General features: G+C 41.1%; 1 pseudogene; it reads right to left on the reverse strand.

Moving 5' to 3' along the window:
• The window catches only part of LOC148754658 (uncharacterized), a 42,123-nt pseudogene extending 27,203 nt beyond the window's left edge, over positions 1-14,920 (reverse strand).
• Positions 14,921-15,536: the final 616 nt, after the last annotated feature.

The raw sequence follows: 15,536 nt of genomic DNA on the forward strand, positions 1-15,536 counted from the left end.
ATATTTACTAATATTTACTGATCCCTAAGTGGCTTAGCACTGAGGCCACCCAACCTAGGAACTTTTCTCTTCAACAACTTGATCAAGATCTCTTATGCTATCTGATGTCTTATGGTAAGTATTTGCCAATCTTTCTATGCTTGCAGAATCTGAACCCCTTTCATGTTAAAGAGAGTTGTCCACTGTGTGTTATCTTGGTGGAAGAAAGTTCTCTGCCTTTCACTACAGAGGCCAAGAGGGGCCAAACTTCTTTTTTTTTTAAATTTTATTTTATTAAATTTATTGGGGTGACAATTGTTAGTAAAATTACATAGATTTCAGGTGTAAAATTCTGTATTACATCATCTATAAATCCCATTGTGTGTTCATCACCCAGAGTCAGTTCTTGCTGTCAACAACTAAGGTACATGCACATGACCTAGACTTACTCACATGACCTAGGTGTTTAAATCCTTCTCAGGATTTTGAAAATGAAGAAAGTGGATACAGAAGCATTTGGAGATTTTTCACTAGCCATAATTTCACCATCCTCCCCAGGCTATAGCAAGCTTTATGATTATCATAGTTTAGTGTGCATCAGAAACTCCTTGGTGTAATGTGTGTGTATCGGGGAGTGTTCTTGTCAAAATGCAGTCTTCTGGGCCCTATATAGATCTGCTAGATTAGTATTTGTAGGAGAGGGACATAGGAATCTTCATTTTCACAACTTTCTTAAGGCCTGGTGATTCTGATACACACTAAAGTTTGAAAATCACAGTTCTAGGCGGTCTGTAGATACAACATTAATCTTGCCTTACACATTCTTCCTTTCTTCATCTGTAGTTTTCTTATATCCCTCATTATTTGTTTCTACAGAAGAGAAGATCTATCATCTCTATAAAGACTTTGACTTTATTCTTTCCCTTAGAATACTCTTTACACTAACCCCCCCATCCACACTAGGTAACACACACACACACACATACACACACACACACACACACACACACACACATCCCGCTTGGGCATCTGGAGAGATGAACAAGGTTTATATGCCATCTTCTTATTATATTTCTAGTTCCTCTAAGAGCAGTGATTTGCTTAACCTCCATATACCTCTTCTAACTTTACAGTCTTTTAAGAAATTAATTTAGGTTCTTGCCACAGCATGACTAGAAGTGATGACACTTCATTTTGCATGACTTCTTTCTTTCAAATAAATCCTATCAATTTTATGGGGATCTTTCATTTTTCAGTTAAGTGTAAACTATATTGATGGTATGAATTTATCATCCCTCCCCAACCTTTGGATTTTTTTTTTTTTACCTTTTCTATATAATGGAGGAAGATATTACTTTCCATCATAGATCTTTTCAGAAGCATATGTGTTCATAAATTGGATATTTATCCTTTCAAATATATAGATATGATCAGATATCTTCTTGCTATATCTTATGTCTTTTTTACTTTCTTATTACAATCTTGGGTAAGTTAAAAACTGACTTGAGTCTCCGTTTCCCATTCTGTAAAAGGAGAACACTGAAATCAAGGATTTCTATAGGACCTTCGAGATAGTCTATGCTTACAGAGGACTGGGTAGCTTGACATCCGAGCTAGGCAATGGGGAACAAATAAGAAAGTTTCAGTCAACCAAAGTACTCTTAAATGTTATAGTAAAAGTTTTCTGAAACTTGTCTCATACCAAAAGTACCCTGCCTAACTGAAAATCTATATCCTTTGAACATCATCACCCAATTCCGCCCTCCTCCAGGCCCAAATAGTTACCATCATACTCTCTGCTTCTATGAGTTTGACTACTATAGATTACACATATAAGTGAGTATATACAGTATTTGACTTTCTGTATACATAAAATTTTTCTGATATTGGATCATCAAAATGGCAGCTTGAGGTTAGCCTCCGTAAATCTCCCCTGGAATTTAAACAAATGGAACAACTATAACTCCACAGGGGACTCCCTGCACAGCAGACAGACAAGACAAAGAGGCCCACGACTTAATTCACCTAAAGGTGGGCAGGAATCTTGCGAGTGGGGGAGGAGGGAAGGGAGAAGTGCGGAGACGGAGCCGCAAGGGCACAGGACGCAGACCTAGCTCAGTGCTCCGAGCTCGCTGCTTCCCGAAACTACCACAGATGCGGGAGAGGGAAGAAGTCGGACTGCTAGGGCTCCGCTTATGGCCCAAAGGGATGAGGGGGCAGCATATAACATTGCTGAACCCAACACTCACGGCAGAGACCTCAGAGAAAAGACTGAAGGAAGAAGTCTGAAAACGGTGGTTTAAGCCCTCACTGCCAAGCAGAGAATGGAAGCCTTAGTCACTGAGACGAGCCGCCCCCTCCCTACCCTCCCAGAGCTTACCCCGCCTCCACCTGCCTGGTGCTAGATGTGGAACAGTTACAGTATCAGATCAAAATAACAGAATATATGCTGTTCTAAGAACTGTGGACCGCAGACACAGATTCGCATCCCAACTAGTTCTGGCAAAGGGGAGGGAGCTGTGGAAGCAGGACTGGCTGTGGAGGTGGTCACTGCCATTGCTCTGGGCCACCTCTCACAACTCACCCCGCCCCTGGCCCCACCTATCTGGGCGGATCCATGCAGGAGTAAACAGAACTGCTGAAACATACGGGCTCTGAACCTGGTGCAGGAAGAGCTTTGAAATTTCAAAAGCTCTCCGCATACCCACACGGACACTGCACCATGTGACCCAGGCAAACTATTAACAGAAGAGAAGCCCGTCACCCAGGGAATCCCCCCATTGTGTGAGAAGCTGGAATAGTGAAGAGAAAACACAGCACTACCGTGTGAGACAGAAAAAAGGCTGCAGTCAGAGAGAAAACAAAACATTCTACCAACAAGTACTGGAAAACAAAAGAAAGACCGCTTCCTATCAACCAGTTGCTGAAGCCACTCCTGTAGATGTCTAGGAAGAGAAATAATAAATCAGTAATTGCCATGAATAACCAAGGCACCAAGACAGCTCAGAAAGAAAGTGAGAAAAGGAACTCAAAGTTATGGAAATATGTGACTTAAATGACAGAGAACTCAAGCTTGCAGTTCTGAAAAAAATTCAACAGGATGCAAGAAAACACAGAAAGGCAGTTTAATGAACTCAGAAACACAAACAAAGAACAACATGAGCACTTTACAAAAGAGATTGAAATTTTAAAAAACAACCAAATAGAATTTCTGGAGATTAAGAACTCAATAGAAGAAATTAAGAATGAAATAGCCAACTTAGGTACTAGAGTTGACCAGATGGAGGAAAAAATCAGTGACATCGAAGATAGAAACCTAGAAATGACACGATGGAAGAAGAAAGAGACTTGAGACTTAAAAGAAATGAAAGAACTCTACAAGAACTTTCTGACTCCATCAGAAAGAGCAATATAAGAATAATGGACATACCACAAGGAGAAGAAAGAGAGAAGGGAACAGATAATATATTCAAACAAATTGTTGATGAGAACTTCCCAAACTTGTGGACAGGACTAGATCCTCGAATCGAAGAAGCAAATAGAATACCTAATTACCTCAATCCCAACAGGCCTTCTCGAAGACACATTGTATTGAAGCTGTCTAAAATCAACGACAAAGAAAGAATCCTCAAGGCAGCCAGGGAAAAGAAGACGGTAACCTACAAAGGAAAGCCCATTAGATTATCATCAGATTTTTCAGCAGAAACTCTACAAGCCAGGAGGGAGTGGAATCAAATATTCAAACTATTGAAAGAGAGAAATTATGAGCCAAGAATAATATATCCAGCACAGATATTATTTAGATATGAAGGGGGAATAAAGACCTTTCCAGACATGCAGAAGATGAGGGAATTTTCTAATACATGACCTGCACTACAAGAAATACAAAAGGAGACTATTCTACCACCATCAACAGGGACAATTTGTGGCAACCAAAACATAAAAGTGGGAGAGTAAAGGCCTGAACTGGAATATGGGAATGGAAAAAGTAAGCATGCTGAAGAAAATGGAATACTCTAAATATCAAACTTTCTTTTACATAAGCTTAAGGGTAACCACTCAAAAAAATCCAGAACTGAAATATATACTGTAATAAAAAAAGAAACAGAGAGAAAAATCATAGAATACCACCACACAGTAATAATAGACAACAACAAAAGGCAAAGAAACAATGGAGACACAGCCTTACCAGAAAACTAAAGATAGAATGACAGGAAATCCTCACATGTCAATAATCACCCTAAATGTAAATGGACTGAACTTACCAATAAAAAGGCACAGAGTAGCAGATTGGATCAAAAAACCAAAGCCGATCATATGCTGTCTCCAAGAGACGCATCTCAGCTACAAGGACAAGCATAGACTCAAAGTGAAAGGGTGGAAATTGACACTCCAAGAAAATGGTATCCAGAGAAAATCAGGTATATCTATACTGTTATCAGATGAAACAGACTTCAGTGTGAAAGATGTAACAAGATACAAAGATGGACATTTCATAATGGTAAAGGGGACTATACAACAAAAAGACATAACAGTCATCAATATTTATGCCCCCAATCAGGAAACACTGAAATATACCAAGCAACTACTAACAGAACTAAAGGGAGAAATTGACCAAACCACAATTATACTAGGGGACTTTAATACATCATTGACAGCTATGGATAGATCATCTAAACAGAAAATAAATAACGAAATAGCAGCCCTAAATGACACATTAGATGAAATGGACATAATTGACATATATAGAGCACTTCATCTTAAAATATCAGACTATACATTCTTTTCTAGTGCACATGGAACATTCTGAAGGATAGACCATATATTGGGACATAAAATCAGTCTCAGCAAATTTAAGAAGATTGAAATCATATCAATCATATTCACTGAACACAAGGCTTTGAAATTGGATATCAACTGCAAAAAGAAAGAGGGAAACAACACAAATACATGGAGATTAAACAACATACATTTAAAGAACGACTGGGTCAAAGAAGAAGTTAGAGGAGAGATCAAAAGATACATAGAAACAAATGACAATGAAAATACATCCTTACAAAATTTTTGGGATGCAGTTTTAAGAGGGAAATTTATCTCATTACAGGCCTATCTCAAGAAACAAGAAAACTCCCAAATAAATAACCTCATGTTACACCTTAAAGAACTAGAAAAAGAAGAACAAATGAAACCCAAGGTCAGCAGAAGAAAGGAAATAACAAAAATCAGAGCAGAACTAAATGAAATAGAGAACAAAAAGACAATAGAAAAAATTAATGTGACAAAGAGCTGGTTCTTTGAAAAGATTAACAAAATTGACAAACCCTTGGCTAGACTCACTAAGATAAAAAGAGAGAAGACACTAATTAACAAAATCAGAAATGAGAAAGGGGAACTTATCACGGACGCCACAGAAATACAAAGGATCATCCAAAAATAATATGAAGGACTATGTGCCACCAAATTCAATAACCTAGAAGAAATGGACAAGTTCATAGGAACATATAGCCTCCTATGAAGAACTGGAAAATCTAAACAGACCGATCACCAGTAACGATATTGAATCAGTCATCCAAAACCTCCCCAAAAGCAAAAGTCCAGGACCAGATGCCTTCACTAGTGAATTCTACCAAACTTTCAAAGAGGATCTAATACCAATCCTGCTCAAAGTCTTCCAAAAAATTGAAGAAGAGACAGTACTCCCTAACTAATTTTATGAGGCCAACATTACCCTGATACCAAAACCTGGTAAGGACAACAGAAAAAAGAAAACTACAGACCAATATCTCTGATGAATACCGATGCAAAAATCCTAAACAAAATTCTAGCAAATCGAATACAACAGTGCATTAAAAAGATTATTCATCAGGACCAAGTAGGGTTCATCCCCGGGTCACAAGGAAGGTTCAATATTTGCAAATCCATCAATGTGATACATCACATAAACAAAATAAAGGACAAAAATCATATGATTATATCAATTGATGCAGAAAAAGCATTTGACAAGATACAACATCCATTTATGATTAAAACACTTAATAAAATGGGTATAGAAGGATAATACCTTAACATAATAAAGGCCATATATGACAAGCCCTCTGCTAATCTCATAATTAATGGTGAAAAACTGAAGCCATTTGCTCTACGTTCAGGAACACGACAGGGCTGTCCCCTATCACCTCTGCTTTTCAACATAGTGTTGGAAGTCCTTGCCAGAGCAATCAGGCAAGAGAAAGCAATAAAAGGCATCCAAATTGGGAATGAAGAAGTTAAATTGTCACTCTTTTCAGATGACATGATGCTATATGTAGAAAACCCTAAAGACTCCACCAAAAAGCTATTTGAAACAATCGAGTACAGAAATATGGCCGGCTACAAAATCAAAGTACAAAAGTCCATTGCATTCCTATATACTAACAATGAAATCTCAGAAAAAGAAATACGAAAAACAATTCCTTTTGCAATTGCAGCAAAAAGAATAAAATACCTAGGAATAAACTTAACCGGTGATGTGAAAGACCTATATGCTGAAAACTACAAGACATTTAAAAAAAGAAAGTGAAGAAGACACAAAGAAATGGAAAGTCATTCCGTGCTCATGGATTGGAAGAATCAACAGTTAAAATGGCCATGTTACCCAAAGCAATATGCAGATTTAATGCAATCCCCATCAAAATCCCAATGGCATTTTTTAAAGAAGTAGAACAAAAAATCATCAGATTTGTTTAGAACCACAAAAGACCCTGAATAGACAAAGCAATCTTAAGAAAAAAGAACAATACTGGAGGTATCACACTCCCTGACTTTAGCTTGTACTGCAGGGCTACAATAATCAAAACAGCATGGCATTGGCAGAAAAACAGACACATAGATCAATGGCATCGAATTGAGAACCCAGAAATAAAACCACATAAATATGGACAGATAATTTTTGACAAAGAAGCAAAAAAACATACAATGGCGAAAAGACAGCCTCCTCAATAAATGGTGCTGGCAGAATTGGATAGCGACCTGCAAAAGAATGAAATTGGACTGCTATCTGTCACTATATACTGAATTAATTCAAAATGGATCAAAGACTTAAGCATCAGACCTGTAACAATAAACTGCATAGAGGAAAACATAGGGACTAAATTTATGGACCTTGGGTTCAAAGAGCATTTTATGAATTTGACTCCAAAGGCAAGGGAAGTAAAAGCTAAAATAAATGAATGGGACTATATGAAACTTAAAAGCTTCTGCAGAGCAAAAGAAACCATCGACAAAAGAAAGAGGCCACCAACTGAATGGGAGAAGGTTTTTGCAAACAGTGCCTCCTATAAGGGGCTAATATCAAGAATATACAAGGAACTCATGCAACTCAACAACAAAAAAACAAACAACCCAATTGAAAAATGGGCAGAGGACTTGAAGAGACATTTCTCCAAAGAGGACATACAAATGGGAAATAGACATATGAAAAAATGCTCAACATCACTAATCATCAGAGAAATGCAAATCAAAACCACAATGAGATATCACCTCACCCCAGTCAGAATGGCTATCATCAACAAGACAAATAGTAACAAATGTTGGAGAGGCTGTGGAGAAAAAGGAACCCTCATACACTGTTGGTGGGAATGCAGACTGGTGCAGCCGTTATGGAAGGCAGTGTGGAGGTTCCTCAAAGAATTACGAATAGAATTGCCGTATGACCCAGCAATCCCTCTCCTGGGTATCTACCCAAAAAATCTGAAAACATTTAGAGATAAAGACACGTGTGCGCCAATGTTCATTGCAGCTTTGTTTACGGTGGCCAAGACATGGAAACAACCAAAATGTCCTTCGATAGATAAATGGATAAAGAAGTTGTGGTATATATACAGAATGGAATACTATTCGGCGGTAAGAAACGATGACATAGGAACATTTGTGACAACATGGATGGATCTTGAGAGTGTAATGCTGAGCAAAATAAGTCAGACAGGAAAAGCAGAGAACCATGTGATTTCACTGATATGTGGTATATAAACCAAAAACAAGAAAAGAACAAGAGAGACAAATGAGAAACAAAAACTCATAGACACAGACAATAGTTTAGTGGTTGCCAGAGGGTAAGGGGGGTGGGGGGGGGAGGTGAGGGTAAGGGGGATCGAATATATGGTGATGGAAGAACTGACTCTGGGTGATGAACACACAATGGGATTTATAGATGATGTAATACAGAATTGTACACCTGAAATCTATGTAATTTTACTAACAATTGTCACCCCAATAAATTTAATTAAAAAAAAAAAAAAAAAAAAAAAAAAGAATTGCCATATGACCCAGCAATCCCTCTCCTGGGTATCTACCCAAAAGATCTGAAAACATTTATACATAAAGACACGTGTGCTCCAATGTTCACTGCAGCTTTGTTTACGGTGGCCAAGACATGGAAACAACCAAAATGTCCTTCGATAGATGAATGGATAAAGAAGTTGTGGTATATATACACAATAGAATACTATTTGGCAGTAAGAAAAGATGATATAGGAACATTTGTGACAACATGGATGGATCTTGGGAGTGTAATACTGAGCGAAATAAGTCAGACAGAAAAAGCAGAGAACCATGTGATTTCACTGATATGTGGTATATAAACCAAAAACAACAAAAGAACAAGACAAACAAATGAGAAACAGAAACTCATAGACACAGAAAATAGTTTAGTGATTACCAGAGAATAAGGTGGGTGGGGGGTGGGGGGTGGGAGATGAGGGTAAGGGGGATCAAATACATGGTGATGGAAGGAGAACTGACTCTGGGTGGTGAACACACAATGGGATTCATAGATGATGTAATACAGAGTTGTACACCTGAAATCTATGTAATTTTACTAACAATTGTCACCTCAATAAATTTAAAAAATAAATAAAAAAAAACCTCATAGACACAGACAATAGTTTAGTGGTTTCCAGAGGGTAAGGGGGGTGGGAGTGGGAGATGAGGGTAAAGGGCATCAAATATATGGCGAGGGAAGCTGAACTGACTCTGGGTGGTGAACACACCATGGGATTTATAGATGATGTATTACAGAGTTGTACACCTGAAATCTATGTAATTTTACTAACAATTTTCACCCCTATATACTTAACAAAAAAATTTTTCCAAATACTTCCAAATTCCTCTCCAAAGTGGCTGTATTCATTTACATAATTCCTAGCATTACATAATTCCTACATTTACATAATGTGTGAGGATCTCTGTCTCCCTGCATTGTTACGAACATTTGTTATCAGCTTACTCTTTTTTAATGTTTTGCCAATCTGATAGGTGTAAAAGAGTATCTTCCTGCTGTTTCAATTTGCCTTTGCCTAATAATAATGAGGTTGAACATTTCTTTAGATGATTATGATTCGTTTACTTGAACTTCCCTTTCTGCAAATTGCCTACTCGTACATTTGCTGTTTTCTCCTTCAGATTTCCAGTCTCTTCCTTGCCATACACATTCTGAGTATTAATCTTTTCTGTTCAAATACAGTACAACTATTTTTTTCCAAGTCGGTCACCTCTCTGTTTGATTTGCTCATTGTGTCTTCTGAGGAAAAGAAATCTTTACTTTTAATGAACTTTAATCAGTCCAGCCACTTTTGACTTTATGATTTGTGCTCTCCACATCTTAAGAAAACCTTCCCACCCCAGTGCTGCAAAGATATTCTCCTACCTTTTCTAAGTTGTATAGTTTTGCCTTTTATGTTTTTCTTTAATACTGCTTGCGTTTATTTTGTCTATGGCATGAGATAAGCACTTAATCTTATTTTTTCTTTATAATAAGCCAATATTCTCAATGTTGCTACATTATGCTGGTTTTACAGCACATGGACCTTTCCTGTGGCCCTCAGTTCTCGAGCAGTTAATCAAAATCCATTTACCAAGCTCCTATTTTGATTCAAAACCCTGAAGAGGAAGGGCCTGCCTTCAGGAAACATGCCATCCAGCTGGGAGAATAAAGCATGGACACAAGGACTTGAGAATATACACAAAGCAACACCTAAGTGTTGCCAGCACCTTTCCTGGATAAATAAGGGATAAATAAAGTCCTCAGAAGCTGTGAATACAATTTTGGAGGGTTAAAAAGGGAGCAGGGTCTCTATTCCCAGGCTAGGATGGATGAAAGAATTGGATTAGCGGTACAGGGACACCACTTGATGCCTTCACACTGAGATGCTCATCCAATCAAGCTAGATTTATGCAGTTACCACAGAATGAAAGAGGGGATAGAAGCCACTGAGACATCACCATTTGCCATGATCTGGAGCACTCAGGATTTTCCTCCTGTGCCCTTCTCCCTTCGTGTAGCTCCTCAGCCTCAGGGTGCCAATTAAGAAAGAAGCAAGGTAATTCTTTACAGGAATCCATAAAATCTCCCTGAATCAGCTGTCTTCCTTTTCAGAGCAATGAGTTTAATTGAAGGGATCTATTTATTAAATAATAATAATAAACAGTTTGGAGATATCTCAAAAATCTGAAAATGGAACTACCTTATGATCCAGCAATCCCACTCCTAGGTATCTATCCGGAGAAATCCAAAACTCCAATTCAAAAATCTTTATGCACTCCTATGTTTATTGCAGCACTATACACAATAGCCAAGACCTGGAAACAACCGAAATGCCCGTCAGTAGATGACTGGATTAAGAAACTGTGGTACACTTATACAATGGAGTATTACGCAGCCATAAAGAAGAAAGAAATCTTACCATTTGCAACAACATGGATGGACCTAGAGAACATTATGTTAAGTGAAATAAGTCAGAAAGAGAAAGACAAATACCATATGATCTCACTTATATGCGGAATCTAAAGAAAAGAATAAGTGAATGAACTAATCAGAAACAGTTTTGGAAACATGGAGGAAAAACAGAGGGTTGCTAGAGGGGCGGGGGGGTGGGGATAAGGGGAAGGTGAGAGGTTTTGGGAACGTACAGAGGGATAGTGGATGGGGGAGGGGGGTTCACACAGTGTGAGGGATATAAATGATAAACGTCTAAGTTTTGCTTTGTCTTGTGCACCTGAAACTAATTAAATAAATAAATAAATAAATAAATAAATAAATAAATAATAATAATAATAATAACGTAATACCCTCACTGCCCTTGTGTAACACACCTTTCCTCCACAAATATGCTCTACCTCGGTCACCAGTGGGAAGGCAGGCAGCTGATGGAGGGAGATCTTGTGGCCTGGGTGTGTGGACCCCAGTTAAAAAGGATCTTGGGGTGTGGGAAACACAGCACAGGCGTTCCCTGGCTGCCAGGACTGAGCTGCCTCCATTTTTCTAGAGGCCTCCCTCAGCTCAAACTCCTGGTTTTTAGTTTGCCTATGCATTACCTATTCTGTGGCCAGCAAGGGAAAACTATGGAGGCTTGAGAGCTTCAGTGAACCCTCCTCTTCTACCAGTCTCCCTCTGCCTCAAGATGCTGCACCACACCACAAAGGTTGTAACATCTTACTTTCCAAACTTGGCCTTCCCAGGAGTCTGCATTGCAAAGTACACACCAATTATCCTCAGCAGACAGGCTGTTTTTAGTGTAGCCCACATTGGGAACTGATTTTGCTCCTAGTAATCTCCTTCTGATTTAGTGGTTTGAGACTGTGGAGGGGTGGATGGGAGGGGAAGAGAGAGGGAAGAAAAACAAACAGAACTCATCAAAACCAACAAACAAAAAAACTCAAGCTCCCAGTTCCTTAATCCTCTCAGGGCCTACTCCTCACCATGGCAACCAGTAAGCCTCCAGGCCTCCTCAGTCCTCAATCCAATTGTTAGTGAAGAGCAAGGCTGGCTGTTTTGCCTGGGATGATTTCAATACTGGGCAAATTAAACCGGTCCTGGGGACAGGTAAACGTTGAAGGAGGGAGAAGTGTCAGAGAGGAAAGGGAACGCTGAGGTGAGGAATGGCAGGTTTCTATTAGGCACCATCTCTCAGGAACTCTCTTGGGAAGGTGGGGAAGACGTCCAGTGCTAACGTGTATTAACCCTCAAAGGTTCTGGAGAAGGCCAGCCCTCCCACTCTTCCCCATTCCCCTCAGGCAAGCCTCTGCAGTCTGAGAAATCCTTCAATGTGTAGGGGAACAAGTCAGCTCTTTGCAGCCCTAAGTGATTTGCTCTTTCTTTGGCCAAAGGCAGAAAGAGGAGACAGAAAGTAAAAGTCAGCAGGGTATCCATAGTCACCTCATCCAGAAGGCAGCTGGGCATTGGTGACAGTGTAACTCTCCAAAGAAACGGGAGGCACACTCCTCAGGAAAGGTTGCTGGCAACTCAGCTCCTCTGACCTCCACTTCTGCCTCGCCAGGCCTCCGAACGGCACCATTGCCACAGCCCTCATTTGGCTCAGTCTGTCTAGTAAAATGCACTGATCCCCACGGATGGAGAGCAAATTGACAAGATGGCTAGTGCCTCAGGTCATATCAGAGGCTCTATAACTCCCACTGGCAACTGCTTTGGCCATTGTCTTTCCTAAGAAACAGAGGCTGGAGATGGGTATGATGCTGGAACAGATTCACTGACCCACATAATGAGCCAGGTCTTGACTCGGAAATCAGACCTAAGGCTGGTTCCCCGGCAGCTCGCACTGGCCATGCACCACAGCAGTGTGGATGAATTCTTAGGTCCTTTCCTAAACGCAGGCTTTCATAAGGAAAGGGGAGGCAGTAAATTGGGGAGAAAGGACTCAGGGAAGGCCCTTGTGAGTTTTGCTCATGTCTACGGCTAGTGAAGGGTTACTTGCTCACTTTGCTCTCAGTGGGTTTGGTTTCTTCTATTGCAAAAGGAACTGGATACTCCTTCCTCCTTAAAAACAAACAAAGAAAAACCACTACCTTCCTTCCTCTGTTTGTCCCCCCCGCGTCTGGTACCATCTGCACCCTCTTCCCATTCCCTTAGTGAGCAACTGAGTCCCAGAGTCTGGAAAAATAATCATCTCCCCTTCAGCCTTAACCTCCAAGACCTTCATAACTTAAGAGTTGTTGATTTCTGAGCCAAGATGGGGTCTTCCCTTCACTCACTCACTCAACATTTAGTGAAAGTTACTAGGCTAAAGTCCACGAAGGCAGGTGCCATGTCTGATTTTGCTCACCACCGTGTCTCCAGTGCCTGCTGGGCGTACAGTAGGTTTTCAGTGAAGATTTTTTGAATCAAGCCTACTATATGTAGGCTTGAGTCTGTTGAACACTTAAAATAACAGCAGCATCTAAAACCTCCCTTTACTGAACAACTACTATGTGCCAGGGCCTATGTTAAGTACTTCATACACACCCTCTAATTTAAACTTTATGACAATACTGAGGGGTAGAAATCATTATTTAATTTCATTCCATAGGTGAGAATAATGAGACTCAAAGACATTAATTCATTTTTCCAAATTCACGTGTTAATAAATGGATCCTGGGACCAAACCCAGGTCCCTTGGACTTCAAAGCCTGCGTCCCTATACCTCTGGTGCTAGAGAAGTCCAATGGAGATTAAGGTCACTATACATCTTCCCAAAATGCCAGTTAGCTTTTCACAGAGACAGTTCCTTGGCCACATACTTTGTACTCAACACCAGCAAATCAGTTTGTCTGCCGGGGCCCAAGTGCAAGAGTGTGGGTTACTAAGTGTACCATTCTACTTCTCAGTGTCCCTGACGCAAGTATAAAAGTTTACAGCTCACAGATCACTTTTATGTCTCCTGTAGTCCTCACAGGAATCATAAGGAGTTCTGTTACCGTTACTCACTTTAGAGAAAAGGACACTGAGGCGCAAGGAAGTGATGCAAATTGCCTAAGTTCACACAGCCAGGACGTAGTAGAGCTGCTGCTAAAATGCACTCTTTTCTGACTCTGGAACCCCAGAGCATAAGCTACTGGGTCTCCTTGGCACAGAAAGCATGGGAAACCTTGCTTTGTGTCACGTGTCAATTCCCACTAATGACTATCGCCTTCCATTCAGACAAGGACAACATAGGGCCCTGGTGCTGTGCCCCAAATTGTCAACGGAGAGGAAGCTTGGCTCTATCATGTGCTGTCAGAAGCAGAAACACATCACCTTTAAGGAAAACCTGTTGATGTGAAATCCTCAAAGGCGCTGTCTAAGAATTAGACTACCCCCTCCTGGACACCCCCCCCCCCCCCCGCAACTAGGGAGGAATATGTGCTCAGATCCAGTGCAAGCTGGCAAGGGCTCTGTGAGTTTATTGCTTTTCCCCCGGCACCAAAACGAGGACCAGGAATTCATGTCACTCCTTCCCTCCGTCTGTCTTCTTTCTGCTCTGAGCACTCTGCATCATTTTTGAAGTCCGATGAATAAAGAAAACAGGCTACCTCCCCTAGAGATGACACCACTGCTCTCTGGCAGTAGGCATCAGTCAAAGACATCATTGCCTTGTGGGGCAAAAGTCAACAGAGTACTGGGGACTGGCACCAGCCTAAGTAGGCTTAACTCCTAAATGGCAAAGTGGCTTGGACAAAGATCCCTCAGAATTCTGTTAGTGACTCCTGTGTAGGCTTCCTCCTCCTCCTCTCCTGTATCACTGTCATCCCATCCCCTATTCGTCCCATAATAAGATTCAGCCCTTCTCTGCCTCTCCCACTATCAAAGGACTCTTCTCTGAAAGAATAACATTTCCTAGGCCTCCTTCACTGAATTATTCATCTTCGCTGCCTGGGCATGACAGGACTTCTCATTAAAAGCCCTGGGTGGGAGTGACCTACCCGTCCCCAACACCCACAGCTAGCCAGAGAGAAAACCAAGGGGAGAAAGAGGTATGGGGCAGGGGTGGGAGGTTTCACCGAAGGGCCTGTGAGAGTGAGTCCCTGAGACCCAGGTGGCAGGAGGGTGATGGGACATGTGGAGGCTCTTCACCACAGGGTGACCACGGTGCTGGTCAGCTGTGTCATCTTTCTCAAAAGCTTTGGACAAACAGCGAAAGCCTGATCCCGCCATGCTTTCCAGCCCTAGAACCTTCCAGTGCTGAGCAAAGAAAATCCAGTCATGGGATTAAAGAGATCTCAGCCTCTGTCTAGGCCACTGGGACTCTGCTTGGCTGGTTAAAGTAGGACAAGTTATCCCTGTTGTACCTAGAAGGATGGGGCCATGGGGGAAAAGAGAGCAGAGTGGGGGAGAGGAGACCTAACTTCTGGTTGCAGCTCTGGGGTTAACCGGCTGTGTGACCCTGGGCACAAGGCTTGGCTTCTCTGTGTCAGTGTCTTCACTTACACAGGTGTTATCTGAGAGCGGGCCCTTCTTGGAACGATGTCCAGGCTTGCCTCTCACACCGGAGGTCGAACCCAGGTGGAGTCTGGGCTAGATTCCCAGACCAGGGATCGAACCCAGGCCTTCGAGCAAAACTGGGAATCTTAGCTGCTTTAGCTGCCGGAGGAAGGGCCCTCTTCGGCTCAGTGTCCAGGTTCTTGGCGTCTCGAGCAAAGAATTGAATGAGATACTGAGGTAAAGTAGAGAAAGAGCAGTTTACTAGAAGGAAAAGTACACTCCAAAGGGTTTAGAGTGGGCCCCGAGCAAAGGCAAGGCTCAAGAGATTCAAAAGGAGCTGAACGGCGAG

Source organism: Rhinolophus sinicus, chromosome 18, assembly GCF_057876585.1.
Source record: "Rhinolophus sinicus isolate RSI-liver-muscle chromosome 18, RSI-T2T, whole genome shotgun sequence".
NCBI lineage: Eukaryota > Metazoa > Chordata > Mammalia > Chiroptera > Rhinolophidae > Rhinolophus > Rhinolophus sinicus.